Genomic DNA, 16,927 nt, shown 5'->3' with positions numbered 1-16,927 from the left:
GGGGCTAAGTGAGCGAGTGGAGGCGAAGCTGCATCCCAATCATCTCCTTGGCGCGTAAAAAGTGCTGGCGGCTTTGAGTAAATCTGTGAGGTGAATGCCTGAAAAGGTTTGGACTGAATATTGACCGTGCCTCTGCTATATGTCCATTTCAACACTGTGAATCCTCCTATATTTTATTAAATGTGTATGACATGGCGGCACGGTAGAGCGTTGGCCCGACAGTTCTGAGGACCAGGATTCAAATGCCGGCCCGGCTGTGTGGAGTTTGCATGTTCTCCCCTGTGCCTGCGTGGGTTTTCTCTGGGCACTCCGGTTTCCTCCCACATTCCAAAAACATGCAACATTAATTGGACACTCTAAATTGCCCATAGGTGTGATTGTGTGACTGTTTGTCTCTGTGTGCCCTGCGATTGGCTGGTGACCAGTTCAGGGTGTACCCTCCCTCCTGCCCGATGATAGCTGGGATAGGCTCCAGCACTACTGCAACCCTTGTAAGGATGAGCGGCAAAGAAAATGGATGGATGGATGGATGGATGGATGACGGCATGCTGGAGCAGCTGTAGAGCATTGGTCTCAGAGTTCTGAGGACCAGGATTCAAATCCCGGCCCGACTGTGTGGAGTTTGCATGTTCTCCCCCGTGCCAGCGTGGGTTTTCTCCGGGCAGTCTGGTTTCCTTCCACATCCCAAAAACATCCATTCGTTGGAGACTCCAAATTGCCCATAAGTGTGATTGGGAGTGCGACAGTCATGTGGCCTGCGATTGGCTGGTGACCAGTTCAGGGCGTATCCTACCTCATTCCCGATGATAGCTGGGATAGGCTCCAGCACCACCGCGACCCACGTGAGGATAAGCAAGGTATGGATGTGTACTACAGCCTGCGTTTGTTGTCCTTCTGAACATCCCCCACTACTATACCGAAGAAACCCACTCTACAAACTCTCTGTCCACTTCTACTATCGCATCTCGTCTGTGGAGTTCACCACAATCTTTTATATTTGCAATCCTTTTTTTCTTTAATTGGGTCAGTGTTGCAATATTTAGCCTTTCTTTCAACAGCAGATATGATTTCTCAATAAATGTCAGCCTTACAGATACCACGTCTGCTCCGCAAGGTGGTGAACGTCGTGGCAGATCATCTTTATCCGGCAAGTACGCAGGAAACACGCAAGGAATTTGTCTCCAGTAGTCGGAGCCGCTCTATTGATTTCCGTGAAAAAGTCGCCGATTGACCTTGAACTGTAAATATTCCCAGCCGTCGACTTTAAAGGCAGATTATGTTCAGTAGCTCCCGGGGTGCGGAACGCGTATCTCCTCCTTTTGCGCCCCAAATGTATCAAAAGCATCCCTTTCAAGCGCGCCGGTAATCTCTCCATGTGTCCTTAGGTGTTGGACTTTGTAGCCAGCTGCTCTGTTTGTGTTTCTCGCGTTTCATGTTGACGGTTTCACGGGAGTCTAAATTAAACGGCCTTAAAGCGAGAGGAGATAATCGCCCACATTCGCCAAATGCAAATCGCTTGCCAATCGCGGCACATTTGGATGTTTGCGCGCCTCGGCCCGCTAATTCGTTCATATGCCCTTTGCTCTTACATGAATGAATAATTGATGGTCCTATTTTGATTGACCAGATCAGATGACGCCATTGATGCTGAAAAGTGTGGTATTAATGTCACGCTAATCTTTGAGTGACAGCCCAGTCGCACAGCGGTAGACGGAGCATTTGACACGTAGAAGTTTAAGTAACGCAGTTGTGTACAAAAATTCCACGTGTAGTACTTGCCATAACTGTTGAACACAGCTAGACCAGAATACATTGTGGAAAAAAAGTGTTAATTCTTCTACAAGATCCCTTTGTATACTAGTCTTGGCGCTAATTAATCACCTTTTTGGGAGCCTCAGCATTCCAGAAAGTAAACTCACAAGTTTTAAAAAATAATGTTCAACTCACTCAGTAGCACCCCTCAGGAAAGTTGAAAGGGAAATTAGCCACCGGCTCTTACTTTCATCAGTCAAAATGAAATTGAATGAACATATTTATTGTAACCTAACGCAGGGGGTGGGGGAAATCAAAATACTATGCTGGAAATTGAACGGGAAGTCAGCCATTTTGGACAAAATCCATGGCTGGTAATTTGATGGACTCCAGATGTTCTATGAGGAGGTTTCCAAAAGTACTTTGCAGCGTCTGAATACTTTTGTTCATATCATGTCCAAATGTGCCAATACTTATTATAATACGTATTTTTTTTTTGTCTTTGACAGTGCTTGACTTATTTTTCCACTTGTACAAATTGATATTACAGCTCTGGTGCTGTTAGTTTGATTAGTTCCACGATTAAAAATCATAAATAAAAGAAATCAAATCCAGTATGTATGGTAGAGGTTTTTCTCTGTAGCGACTCACTGACAAGAGCCCGTCGACACGCCGCCGCCGCGATCCTTTTCCATGTTTATATTTGCTGTTATTATTAGCAATACGAACGCGCCCGCCATAGCAGCATTCAATAAACTCTGCGACACTGTTTTGTTTTCTGGGATGAAGCCAAGCGGGAGGTGCTGATTCATTGTGAACTTTTGAGGAACGACTATAGGGGGCAAAGTAAAGTAAGAAAATAAGAGCATACCTCTCTTTTTTTGGAGCTTTGTTTGGGGTTTCTTCTTTTATCTACAGGCTGCAGACTATATTAGAAAATGCAAAGCCTCTGCCTTTGTTGCGCCTCCTGCATTGTTAAAAGTCGCAGTCGATGGTGGCTCACGCGCGGCCTCGACAGGCAAAAGTGTGGGCAGCATTATTGATAACGCCGTCCTTCACCTTTCAGACTTAATTTTTTTTACTTCAATTTTAACATGCGTCAAACCAGCGCATCTTTTCATTTGTGCCCTGCCTTTCGAATGTGTGGTTAGTGTTTAAAACAGAGCTGTTAGTTCAGTTGCACAATTGATTGGCAAGGTTGAACCTTGTGAACTTTGCCAAGCATCAAGAGACCAGATAAAAGAAATTCAACAATTTTGCTCAGGTTGTTACATAGCAACAAATTGGGATCAGACTGAGATTTTCTTAGTATGGTGCAAATTGGAGTACCTACATGGTGATAATTGGGCTGTACTTGAGCGTTTTACCAGCTTCTTATTCAAATTAGCAAAGGAAAGGCCCAATTATCAGATCTTGCTAAAAAGTCATCTTGCATGATTATCCTGTGGTGATGTGGGTGTGTGTGTGTGTCTGTGTGTGTGTTCAGAGTGTTTTATTCACCCCCCCCCCCCATCTGATCTGCTCAGAAAAGGGTCACAGCCGACAATTCTGAATGTTAAACCTTTCATTCAGTGGCAGTCAATGACAAGAAAAAGACTTGGCAACCTCAATGTCCTGACTAACTAACAAAAAATTACCAAATCAGTATTATGTGTAACCTACTTCAGCCGCCATACTCAAAGGAGGCACATCCATGAGGTTGCTGCACCTTAACTCCCCCTAGTGGTCATTTGAGGAACTGAAACAATGGCTGCGATCACAGGTAGCACCTGAACACCCAAAGAATGTGCTGCCTTTAATCAGATGATCATTCATCTATTTGTTTACAGCGCTTACTTTCATAAGGGACCCTTGCCCCTAGAAAATATCACTTTAACCACTTGAACTACCGTGCTGCCCCTGAACATTACCAATCCAAACTCTCTGAATGAGAAGCTCCGTCTTATTCTCCCTCTGTGGCTCATTTCTAGACTTTGCCATCCTTGCCTGAGTGAGGCAAAGAAAACAAAAAAAAAAACAACAAAAAAAGCTCAATCAAGCGGACGCGCATCACATGGGACACCGGAGGTGAGGCAACACCAGCTTTGTCGAGCAGCGCAGTGAAGTTTTACGCTTTGCAGTGCGTATGTGTGTGTACGTTTGTGAGTGTGCGCCGTGCTGTCGTTCCATATGTCTCACAGCACGGGTCCCTTTCCACATTGTTAGCCGTAGAACAACAACCTTCACGCTCTAACTACGTTGGCAGTCGTTAGTCAACAAGTAGAGTAAGAATAAGACAGTCTTTGTTGCCACTGGAACGGGCAAAGGAAAGTAAAGCGGGGGCGAATGAACAATTAGCGTTATTGAGTACAGGATGTACAGTTGGGGCCCCCGGGTGTCCCAATAATTTTGGCTCGACCTTGTTCAGAAAGCAGTGTGAGGATTATTGTGATTTTACGCAACAGTATGCAACAACGTGGCCTCGGAATCACAGTTTGTGACGCAGCACAAGCTCATAATAGTTGAATTGCGTCTGAGAAGTTGCCACTGCCCACGGGTTGTCGACTTTAGCGTCACCTTCCTTGTGGTGTTCATGTTGGTATTGGTTTTTTTTTGTTGTCGTTGTTAATATTGGTGGACAAGCCAGGACAGCTCATGCGTTGTTATTGTTGACTCGTCGCTGGTTTGCTTTGTATATACAGCATTCAGACACATTTTTTTTTCGAGATACGAGTCCTCCTTTGCCAGATTCTTTGCTTTGACTTGTGAGCAAAGACAGTAGCTGTGAAACTCTTCTTGGTTTGTGTCTGCATGACTTTTATACTGCCTACTATAACAGCGGTGGACCATCCAGAACACTTTTAAATTCGTGTTTACACTAGCACTGTTGCTAACAGTACCGTTCAAAGTTGTACGCAACTGTTAGCATTTAGCGTCCTATGAGTTTTTCATCGTTAGATTCTCAACAGGTTTTGACACGTCAACTCTAGGGTTGGGTAATTAGCATACTAGTACTAGCACTATTGCTAACTTTCCTCTTAAGCGGTGTGCGGTGCGCCTTGCCATAATTTGTCTAAGTTTCAATTTGATAAGACGATGATAGTGTCTTGAGAAATTCTGTTTGCGTGCATTGTTCCCTTAGCTTAGCATCATTAGCTTCTAACCACTTCAACTTACAGTATGTAGTCTATTGAACAAACACTTGTACAACTACCACTACTGCCAGCTTGTTGGCTTAGCTAATAAGGCATAATTAGTATTTTAACAGTTTCTGTTTTTTAAACGGAGCTCTGTTAGCATTTAGCATTGCAATAGCTTAGAGTCATAAGCTTCTAGCCACGATTTGTCACTTCATCACCGATTAGCATGACTTGAGTGCCAATCTAATGTCAATTTTTATCCTGGGTGGCTTGTGAACAAACGCGTTCACCAATTTTTGTATTTTTAATACGAGGATTTAAGCAGGGAGCGGCCCGGGGCCAAACATAATTGTTCCTTACAGTTGCTTTTGACCATTTTGTCACGCTGTGTTTGGAATCGCTGCCTCACTGTGCTTTTTGTCTCTCTCTGTCAGACGAACAAAGAGTTTTGGATGATCCCGTCCAGGTCGTCCAAAGAAATGTGTCATGCACGATTGCTATTTCCACTTAATAAGGTTGGCCACGCTTCCCTAATAAGTGCCGTCCCCTCAGGATATCAGTCTCCCTCAAACAGCAATTTATCCAGCGGGGGCAGGCTCCTCATCTTTCTTTTTTCTTTTTTTTCCCCAAACACTCACGAGAAGCTGTAATTCTCTGTCGGTATCCTTGGCACGATCTCGCTCTCTCTCCTTTCACAAAGGAGCGAGCCGCTCAGGCAAGTTGCATACAAAATAGCTGACTCAATCATCCAGCTGCATAATCAAGATAAGGGGGGTTGCGGAGGGGGGAGGGCAGGGTTTGTGTGCGAAGTTGGCAAAAAGTTGCAAGCGCGTTGTGACTCATCATCATTCTCATCTGCGAAGATTTTGTCCTGCTACTTGTCGAGTCCACCTTAAAATGTTCTGAAAACAAAACTGGAACATCAATCCGTTTCAAGTTGTTTTTTTTGTTTTTTTTTTATGGTAGCGGGGCCCCTCCAGTGTGCATTTCAAAAGACAGATGGCACAGAGGCTGCGAAATCCTCAGCTTAACTGCGAGTCAGCTCCGCGCACGGCCGACTCAAGTGACCGCACAGTCTACGAGACTAGATTAAGGCCACGTAGGCAATGGCTAATCATTGTGTTTGTTCCCCGCAGTCACAGCATGCATAGTTTGATTAAAGACGGCGGCATAATAATTATAATTTAAAAAAAAATACTCCTTTGCGAGTTCATGAAATCGTAAACCAACTTTTTATCCTCCGCTGGAAGCAGTGGAAAGCATATCGAAGAGGGGAGCTGTCCGTGGTGCTGAATGCAAAGTTATGCCTCCTTTTCTGTCTCCAAATAAGCACTTCATTGTGCAAAGATGTGCAATTTTTTTCTTACTGCCTCACTCACAATCCACCCCCCCCCCCCCAAAAAAAGCCACGATTTGTCCAAGCAAAGAAGAAGCACGCTTGTTGCATTCAAGTCCCAAAACCAGAACAGTTTTTTTTTCTTACCTGCGCTCCACAAGACCAGCAGCTCACTTCGGAGTCATCATGCTTGAAAAGAAGCTTGCAGGTTCCCTGGTGGGTGGTGGGGAGGTGGGGTCCAACATCCACGTTTATGATAATGCGTAGTCGTGTTAATTATTATTCATAAGAAAAATGAGTTTTTAACTGTGAGTGTTCAGCGTAGCTGGAGCTCCATCAGCGCTCCTCGCTTACAGCTGAGCGAAGCTGCTCGCTCGGGCTGCTTTTTTCTATCCGCCGAGACAGCCGGCGAGGGAGGGGACACAGGGGGAGGAGGGCCGGAAAGGCGGGCTAAAGGAGGAAGTGTGTGTATGTGGGGGGTGGCGGATGAAGGGTGGAAAAGAGGAAGGGAGCGGGCTGTCGGCGAGAGAGCGAGAGGGAGACGAAGACGAGCGAGCGGTCGGAGCCGGCGCGGAGTTGGAAAGCTCGTAACGGGATTCCGCCCGCCGTTCCGGTGGCCATGCCCATTTGTCTTGAGACAAGAGACAAAACTATGGAGTTTTATGTTCATGAGCAAGTCTTGAAAATACACTTTTTTAATCAACAAAATTTCTTTATCAGTGTTCATACTGGTAGTAGGATTTTTATTATCATTATTAATATCTATTTAAATACATTTTAATTGTGTAAGGTGATATTTTTTATTCTTGTTAATCGCTGTATTTGTACGCAGGTTCAAAAAAATTATCATTGTGCCAAAATAAAGCTATATTCAAACAGTAATTGCCAAAAAATAATATGAACAAGAAGAAACAAAAAATCCAATTTTAACTTTTAATTAAGGTAGGTGCCGAATTAAAGAATAAAAATAATTGTTTTTAAAACTAATAATATAAAAGTGATTAATATGGAATATGGAATAACCTTCCATAAGAATGTAAAGACGAACTAACAAGATTTGTTGAACACGTCACAGTTGTGAGGGTGCGTGACTTTGCTTGGAACATTGCAAAAATGTTATCAAAGGACAAGTATTTGCTTGTACTTAGATACAGCAAGCACTTGAAGGCATCACGCTTTTAAGCTTTAAAAAGAAAAAAAAATCCTCCTGCTTTGATTCCTAACAGCCTCCAACGACAAAGTCTGAGGGATGGCCTGAGAAGATCTGGAAGCGGATGCTCTTCTTTGAGGGGGGCGGATGAGCGTGCAAGCTTGCCCGTGTACCCTGTGTGTTTGTGCGTGTGTGTTGTAGTTGTCGTTGTGCAAAAAACTTGGCAGTCGCCGGTTCTGCAGACGGCGGCGTCGAGGAAGTAAATGTGTGAAGCATGGACAAGGACGCGCACAGTCAAAGCAACCCAGCAGTCGCGCTAAATGTACCAGATTTTCTAATTTCCTCGTCGTTGATACTGTAAAGCCTCTCACTATTGAGCGCTGCATTAAGAGATAACCTGGGGATGGAAATGCTAAAGGTCTTGACTCGGGAGGTCAAGAAAATAATATGTCTGCATCGGCTCACTGATGAAAAATTTATTGTTGGCCTACGCTCCTGCCGGCGGCGAAGAACCAGTACAAAAGCTTCCGGTCTCTGTTTTGACCCTCACATATTGCGGAATTAGGTCACCAAAATACGAGAAACAGCTCAAAATATGATGCGGACACTGCGCACCACAGCTAGTTGAACATTCGAAGGAGACATATCGGACATTTTTTTTTTAACACAATTAAAACACTTTCCAAAATGTCTTAATGAAAGTTGAAATAGTCAAAAGATAAAGAATTACTTAACATTAGCTTGTCACAGTCCGGTTGAAATGGTTCTCTTTTGTCCTGTCCTGTCCTGACCTATTTGCCATCTTTTCATCCCTTCCTCATAGAAGTAGTCGACCCGAATTAATTCCACTTTGAAAAAAAGCAGCAGTTATACAAATCATAAACAACCCAGCATTCAAGAAAGCAGCGGATATTTAATCAGAAACTGTGGACCAGCACGTGTAGACGAATAATACAGCAATCCTCGCAGGGATATGTTTATCACCTTCTCTGAAAACTGACCAATATTACAGCATATTGAATTATTTACAGTACGAGTACAAAAAGTAATACTCTTGGTTTGTGTCTGCATGACTCTTTTATGTTGTCTCGGGTAGCCAAGGCGGCCACACCAGCCGGACCAGCACAATGAAATGAACTGCATCACTAAATCATGATAACTGTTTAAATCTTTATATTCTATTTTCTTATGTCATGACTCTTTTACATTATTATAGGGCTCAATTTATCCTGGGCATTTTCATTTAATTTCAGTCAGATGTTTTGAGATGTGAGCGTTTTTCGGTTGCCCGTGCGATTGGGCGGCGGCCATTTCAGGGCGTGCCCGCCTCTCACCCGGTCGGCTCCGACTGTCCTACGACAATAGTGAGGATAAGCCATATTGTCAATAGGTGGATGAAGTATAAATAACTACGGAGGGAGTATGAAACTCCCGAGACTGTTAGGGCATAGCAAGGCAAACAGATCCTCAATTATGCATGACCAAGCAGAAGAACAGGAGAGGTTAAAAAAAAAAAAGTGTCGAGCAACAAATCTATTGACTTTTTGTGTTGTTATTGGAGACTTCTGGAGATTATCTGATTTTCTCTCGAGAAGGTGATCTTCCCCCCTCCGTGTTCAGACTGCAAATGAATCGGTTTCACAAAACCTCTTCCGCTAAGCAGAATAATACAAGTCTATTAATGCAGCAGATCCGTTCATGTGGCGCATGCAGCAGACACACATTCCCGTCCTCTTATGAGCAGAACATTCAAGTACATCCCACGGTAACAATGGCAGCACTGTTAGCTAGCACTAATTTCTTTTGGTTTTACATACATGCAAAAAAAAAAAAAAAAATATTGGGGATAGGTATTTAATTGTGATGACTGGAGAGTTATGCTGTAATTAACACAGCAACTATTTGTACGCAAGCATTTAAAAAGCCCATTTTTAATGGTAAAGCGTTGGCCTCACAGTTCTGAGGACCCGGGTTCGATCCTGACCCCACCTGTGAGGTGTTTGGATGATCTCCCTGTGCCTGCGTGGGTTTCCTCCCACATCCCAAAAAACATGCAACATTAATTGGACACTCTAAATTGCCCCTCGGTGTGATTGTGAGTGTGGCTATTGTTTGTCTCAATGTGCCCTGTGATTGGCCCGCCTCTCCTGCCCGTTGACAGCTGGGATAGACTCCAGCAATCCCCGCGTCCCTAATGAGGATAAGCGTCAAAAGAAAATGGATGGATGGATTTACCTTAATGGCGCATCTCTGTATCAAAATTGAGGTTTCTTAACAAATCATATTTAATTCCAGTATGGAATTTCATCCTCACGTGTTCCAAATGACGTGACCATCACAGACCGGCGTTTGAACCGAGCCCGCTCGTCGGTCCGGCTCGTCGGACCCGACTCTCGGGATGAAAATTGCAATAATGCGACTAAATGAAGTCCGAGCGGGTCGGGGCGCGGGGAAGAAAAGGCGAGGCAGATAGGCGGGATGAAATATTGAAATCCTTCATTTAGTGCCTAAGCCAATTTGGGTAGCAGAGGGGAGGTAACGGCGCTGACAATAATTCAGGGGCGGAGACGGGGGCGAGCGCAGGCCTGATTTAATGGAATATATGCTGTCAATGAATTGCTGCACATTCATCTTGCCGGAGGAGGAAGAGGGGGAGGAGGAGGAGGAGGAGGAGGTGGGGAGCCAAATGGGGAAGATTGGAGGCTTCCTTAGTGCTCCACTCATTTTTCCTACTGTCCAACTCATGGAACGTTCCAAGCATTCTGTTGTAAAGACCCACTAGCGTGTTACCAAGAAATCGATAAAAAAAAAACGTGCAACAATACTGAAGCTGCTCCATTACTGACGTTTAAGTACAAAAGGTGGACTAAAAGAAATCGAAAATTAGGAAATGATGGCTATGGTTTTTTTTCCACCCGGTTTTGTTTTGGCAGTGGACGATTGTGTTGGGTCGGCGGTATTATATGCTAATACACAAACGTGACATGATTTCGTGCCAGTGAGTCAGACTTCAACAAGCTAGCTTTCGAAAATGCTAACGTGGTTCATTCAATGATGGCAGGCACTTGTGGAATAAAAGAGCCAAAAACTTTCAATGCATGTTCGGAGTCCTTCTATGACATTTGTGCAACTGTACGCAGCACAATGCGCAGGCATCCTTGTAATTTTGACCAGCCGTCCACAAATATGGACTCTGCCGACACTTTGCCCCCGCTAGCTTAGTTACATTGAATTAATCGATACTTTGCCCCACTAGCTTAGCGTTGTCGGAGGAACGCAGATTTAACGGTACTGTCGTAGCTACGATGTTGATGTTCAATGCGCTGACTTTACTTTTGCTTTCGTGTTTTCCGTGTTCGGCCTTTTTGTGATCAGCTGTCGCTAACTTTAGAAGGTTTTGATAGCACCGTGCTAATTTTCACAATATGAGATGAGATTACTGATATTTGTGTTTTAAAAGTAAGGTGTAAAAGTATCCATCCATCCGTTTTCTTTGCCGCTTATCCTCATGAGGGTCGCAGGGACTGGTGGAGCCTATCCCAGCTGTCAACGGGCAGTAGGCGGGGTACACCCTGAACTCTGAGGGCACATCGAGATAAACAGCAACACTCACAATCACACCTAGGGGCAATTTAGAGTGTCCAATTAATGTTGCATGTTTTTGGAGTAAACGGGAGTGCCGGGATGAAAACCCACACGGGCACCGCGAGGACATGCAAACTCCACACAGGCGCGGCCAGGATCGAACCCGGCTCCTCAGAACTGTGAGGCGAACGCTTTACCAGCAGAGCCATCGTGCCACCATAAAATTAGTCACCAGAAAAAGAGATACTCAAGTGAAGTGCAGATACTGAAAAATGATCAACTTAAGTACAGTAACAAAGTACAAGTACTTCATTACTCCTCACTTATGATCAGGATTTTTCCCTTAAACATATACACCGTGCGGGAGGGGTACAGTAAGGTTTGAACTAAACTACATACAGTATTTTAAAAAATGGGTCTCTCTGTTTTAAAGATTTTCATGTGTGACTCACGGATCCTGACTTCCGTGATCGAAGCGGATCACTGTTGATACAGCAGCCGCAATCTGAAGCCATTGTGTCAAAATAGGGCCGGGAGAAGAAGGAATCGCGGAAGGGAGGATCCGCGCAACCCGCGGCGTAATTACTGAAGATGCGTCTGAGTTGAAGGGATCATTTGCATAAATGCCAGGGTAGAGCGCAGCGCCCGATTAGGTTACGACACGGATCTCACACCGTCAACCTCGGCGGAAGCGCAATTTGCATGCATTTGAATATGTTGACAGCGTGGAATGCGCTGACGATTTGTCTCGTGCTTTCCCACTGAAAGGTCTTCAAAAAGGCCACGAAATAGACGCCCAGCTAAGTGATTGTCTGAAAGCTCGGCTAAACTGTGCGAACGCTGAGAGACGAGCGTTGAATTAATGCCTCCGACCTGAATGTTGTGAATTCCTCCGGGACCGTATTGGCGCGTTTGCATTTGGACAGGCGACGCCATTTTGCTGCATTCAAGTGATCTTACATTGAAGTACATTTCAATGCATGTTTGAACTACTATTTGCTTCGTTTGCAGATAAAAAGTAAAAACCACCAATAGCGTTCAGATCATCTACAAGCCTAGATGGGATAATCCCTTTTATAAAATGGATGGATTGACTTTATTATGATGAATCAGTGGTCGTCACTGCCTTTAAATGTCATTTTTTTTTTTACTTTTTTGGTTCAATCAGTTTTCAGCCTCACTGGGTTGTCATGTCAATCAGCCCAAAACCTGTCCGATATCATTCCAATTTATTAGCAATGGAACGAATATTTCCTCAAACCAATTCCTGTTCAGATTCATCCTCACACAGCCAGAGCGCTGGCCCTTGATGACATCACCATTTTTCTGTCCTCCAATTGGTTGGTCACAGCAAAACTGGAATTAGTTCTAATTGTTATTTTATCATCCATCCATCCATTTTCTTTGCCGTTTATCCTCACGTGGGTCGCGGGGAGTGCTGGAGCCTATCCCAGCTGTCGACGGGCAGGAGGCGGGGTACACCCTGAACTGGTTGCACATCGAGACAAATAGCTGCACTCACAATCACACCTATGGGCAATTTAGAGCGTCCAATTAATGTCACGTGTTTTTGGAATGTGTGAGGAAACCGAAGTGCCCGGAAAAAATCCACGCAGGCACGGAGAGAACATGCAAACTCCACAAAGGCGGGGCCGGGATCGAACCCAGGTCCTCAGAAGTGTGAGGCCAACGCTTTACCAGCTGCTCCACCGTGCCACCTTATATTATCATGATTATAATTATTTAATAACTATTACATTCAATGCCATTGACGACTATAGAAGTCAAACATCCATATTAACTGGGAGGGCTGGCGAGAGGAAGAGATCAGGAATTTGAGGACTCAAGGAGACCCTTTGAAGAGTTTTTGGAAAAAAATTTGAATAGGGTTAGGGTTAATAAATATATGGTTTAAAAAAACTGCGAGGGCTGGCAATGAATGAGCCGCGTTTAACTGAATAATTGTTTTTTTTTATGAATTCAATTTTAATTGAGAAGCAAAAAAAATTTACTGACATGATGACTCAATTACTCGATCATTTTTGCTGGACACTCAAATGCTGTAACATTCGATAGCTGCAGCTAATTCGTTTTGTCGTGTTGTGAGAGAAATATGAATTCATCACTGCTCCGGTTGATGTACAGTTGCTCGCCAGATGGTTTCTATAATTGCGACGGGAGAGTGGCGGTATTAAGAGTTGGATACATCAGGGAGGCGACCAAATGCACGAGTGTGACAAAATGTTACTGTCACGTGCGAGTGAACGTGGTCTTGCAGTCAAAGGCTATCGCAGCAGGACAGCGTTGAGGGTTCGGGGCCGGTCCTCCTCCGTCATACATCCCGCGAAGTTATCTGACGGCGGCAGCAAAGCAATGAAATTCGAGCGTGGGCTGAGTCAGTCCGCCGTGCGGCGCCTAACGGTGGCGGTCTCAGCGTGACCGTTGGGAATAACACACCACCTACACTAAAAGCCTCACAAAAGAGACGCCGGGCGCATTCCAGCCGCCGTGACCCTCGCGGCAACCTCGCTGTTCTCTCGCTACTGCCAGATGAGCAACGCAAAAGCTATGGAGGGTCTGAAAATAGCCTACGTTGGTGCTTTCAGCGCTCCCCAATGAGACTTTCCAGTTTGGGGTCAGTCCCCCTTCTTCCCCTTGCCTTGAAATAACACACAACATGTATTGATACATTTGCCACAGAATATACACCGGAGCTATATGGACGGCCATGCACCTTATGTATAATTTAAAAAAAAAAAAAAAACCCAAGTGGATGTTTGTCTGACTTTTTTTTTTTTTTTTTTTTGGAGTGTAGTACTACTTCTAAATCCATTAACTGTTAGCCAAGAGGCGGTGAAGGGATGCACCTATACATTTTACACACCGTCTTAAAAATATGCATAATTCACAAGCTTGCACAACCTTGTTGTTGGTGCTTTCTATCGGGAAGAGCAGTTTAAATGCTTGTAAGTGGCACTTGTTCATAAATAAGTCGACTTTCTCCATGTGATGTCACCTGCTGACATCACGGCACTCCTTTTAGTTCCTAAAAATAAAAACTAATTACGTCTGTCATAAAGGATCCTTTCATTTAACTCCTACTTTATGTACAGTGATCCCTCGTTTATCGGAGAGGTTAAATTACGGACCACTCTCGTAATAGGTGAAATCCACAAAGTGGCGGTCATTCTTTATTTCAATTTGCCAGACCGGTCTGGGCTAAGCTGCTGGCGCAACAAAGGTGCGTCCTTTCACATGAACTTGCCAGATTGGCTGGAAGTTTTGCACCTGCTCAGCCCGCGTCTGAATCCTGGTGCAAGGTAGACTGCTAGTCTAACGTGATTTGGGTGACTTTGATCACGGCACAAGCAGACAGATTTTGAGATTTGCAGTCATGTGTAGTGTATGTCAGATGTATTCTACTCATCAATACTGTGTGGACAGTTGGCATCAAACCCTCTGAATCATTGTAGAAGTCAATTTATTGAAGACATTACTACTATCATGAACATATTTTTAAAATTATCCTACTGGCTGGCATGAGGGGTCACACGGAGATACATGAGGACATATAGTATTTTAGTCACCAGTGGTAATCAACCTCCCTGGTCAGAAGAATTCAAGATGGAGGTGGGACTGCATCAGGGATCCGCGCTGAGCCCCTTCCTGTTTGCTTGGATTGCCAGTGAGTTCAATCTGCTGTGTCCTTTACCCACAACAGTCCAGAACACTTTTTTTTTTCTTTTTTATTTTGAATACGCAGACTCGTGGGCATCTGCAAAATTACGAAAACCCAGTCTCGTGCACTTCCACGCAGATGTAGGCTGGAAATTTACCTCCATACTGTTTCCCACTTTCTGACGTGAAACCCATTCCCCTAAACACGTGTAAGCTACTTCCTGTAACCGTACAATACCTCTCGATTGACATTCTTCCTACTTTTTTGACACACTCTCAAAGCAAAATCTCTGACTTTTTAATAACAAGCTTGGCCGCGCACCTGTTCAGTCATGAGATCCTCTGACTCATTGCCAACATTGACTCAGTCGGCAATCCTCTCACCTGTCCGCCGGGCCACTTCTGGCCACAGAACGGGCAAAAAAGAACTAGTTAATAATTCATCCGGCGGAACTGACGCACACCTTTTGTCCGGCAAAATGTCTCTCGATATAACTCGGTTAGAAATAGACGACCTTCGGAGTGTAACAACGGGAAAGAGGGGAGGGTTTTAAGATGAGAATAGCATAGACGGTGATCATTCAGAAGAAGAAAAATGTACTCCTGATGATGTTAAAATGAATTAGTCAAAAATCACAATCTGGAGCAGGTAAACCTCATGTATTTATCCGACGCATCTACAGCGGTAATTTCTAACCCATCTGGGTGGAGATATCATCTGCGGTGCCCCAGGAAATTACCCAATTTCACTTAATTTGACAGATTTTTTTTTCTTTACAAAAATATGTTTATCTGTATATACCAGTGGTGCGCAGTGATAGGCAGAACAATTTAATTTTCTTTACTTAGATGGCAAAAGATTTGATAAATGTGTCCAACTGTTGTCAATTTGTAAGTAAATCATTGGCTGAGGCTGGGCCGCAGCCTCGCCGCACATGCACACAATTTCAAAGAAATGCTTTAAAAAAACCATCATTTTAAATTTTTTTTTAGCACTAAAGATAAGCAAGGAAGCTGGTCTAAACAAGTTGGATGCAAAACTACGCATGGAACTCTCCATGGCAACTCCACTCTCAATGAAAAATGTTTCTGTTCTAGCATCAAGCCTGGTCGCTGTCACGCCCCCAGAGAGCCACAACCCCAACGTGATTGGTAGGTTCGTCAGCTCTGCACACAACACTGTAAAAGTGGCATTCATATAAAATTTCAAGGCCGCACTATTATTTAACTTTCCTAGTAAGGTGGGGGCCACAAAATATCGTCTCGGGTGCCAGAAATGGCCCGTGGGCCACAAGTTTGAGACCCATGTTTTAAACATTGCCTGGACAGTACGGTACACTAAATAGTTGTCAGGATGTACGTAAGGTATGTGTTGCATTGAGGACTGCAGATGAACAATAACCGAAATCCTGCCACTTCATAAATTTTGAGAGTAAATAACAGCAGACACACCACGAGAAAAGAAGAATGCAAATGAAACCGTCCCCTTCCCACGCAGTATTTTTCGATGCAGAAGTCTGACTCATCACGTAGGATGTAAACGAAGCAAAATGACAGATCAAAGATCAGGGTAATGGACTCGGGCACACACGCGAAGGGCAACAACACGTCGCCACGGTCGCTCGTTGCGGTTCTCTCCGTGTCTTCTGCGGTCCAGTTAGGCGGCGAGGCGCCCACCAAGTCTGCGCGCGGCTTCGACGAGAGCCGGGCCCGCCCGGCGTTTCCGTGGCCGATCCGGCAACCTGCAGCTGGCCCACGCGGATCCCGACCGGAGGGCAGGGCCCTCCGCCTACGTTGTTGTCTCAATGATGCGGCAGCTCACGTAATGATTGAAACGGCACCGCGGATTGAGAAATGTGTGATCGGCGGAGGCTTGAAGGTGTTCACGCAGATGTTTGCCGCAGCAACTTTAGCTCATCTATTTGATTTTTTTTTTTTTTTTTTTGAACCCAAAAACCGAGGGGTCGTGTGTGTCCTGTGTCAAGGAGAGGGACGCTTTTGATGAAGCGGCCGTTAAAAATGCTTCCTTTCTTTGAACGCAACCCCGAAGGTGAGAGGAGAGAAAAACAAATGTGCTTACACCACTGATCTTAAAAAAAAAAAAAAAAAAAAAAAAAAACTGGCTAGCGCAAAACATCGAGCGGTATGTCGATTGGTTGTAGCCAGTTGGCCGCCATCTTGGTACTCCTAAAACGTGTGGAGGACATGGTTTACAGGTTGGATTATGGCGGTGTTTTTCTCAAAGTTTGGCAGGTAAAATTAAAACTGGTCGTGTGAGCTTGACATTTTTTCAGTTCTGGTAACATG

At 44.5% G+C, this 16,927-nt stretch overlaps 1 long non-coding RNA gene across 1 annotated transcript in view; it reads left to right on the top strand.

Moving 5' to 3' along the window:
- LOC133514430 (uncharacterized) overlaps window positions 1–16,588 on the top strand; it is a 75,401-nt gene extending 58,813 nt beyond the window's left edge. Inside the window, exon 3 of the long non-coding RNA XR_009798805.1 lies at window positions 15,719–16,588. This is a non-coding gene — a long non-coding RNA (uncharacterized LOC133514430). The remainder of the gene's footprint in view (window positions 1–15,718) is intronic.
- The last annotated feature ends 339 nt before the right edge of the window (window positions 16,589–16,927 follow it).

Source organism: Syngnathoides biaculeatus, chromosome 16, assembly GCF_019802595.1.
Source record: "Syngnathoides biaculeatus isolate LvHL_M chromosome 16, ASM1980259v1, whole genome shotgun sequence".
In the NCBI taxonomy this organism is placed as follows: domain Eukaryota; kingdom Metazoa; phylum Chordata; class Actinopteri; order Syngnathiformes; family Syngnathidae; genus Syngnathoides; species Syngnathoides biaculeatus.
This window is presented reverse-complemented; position numbering and strand designations above follow the sequence as displayed.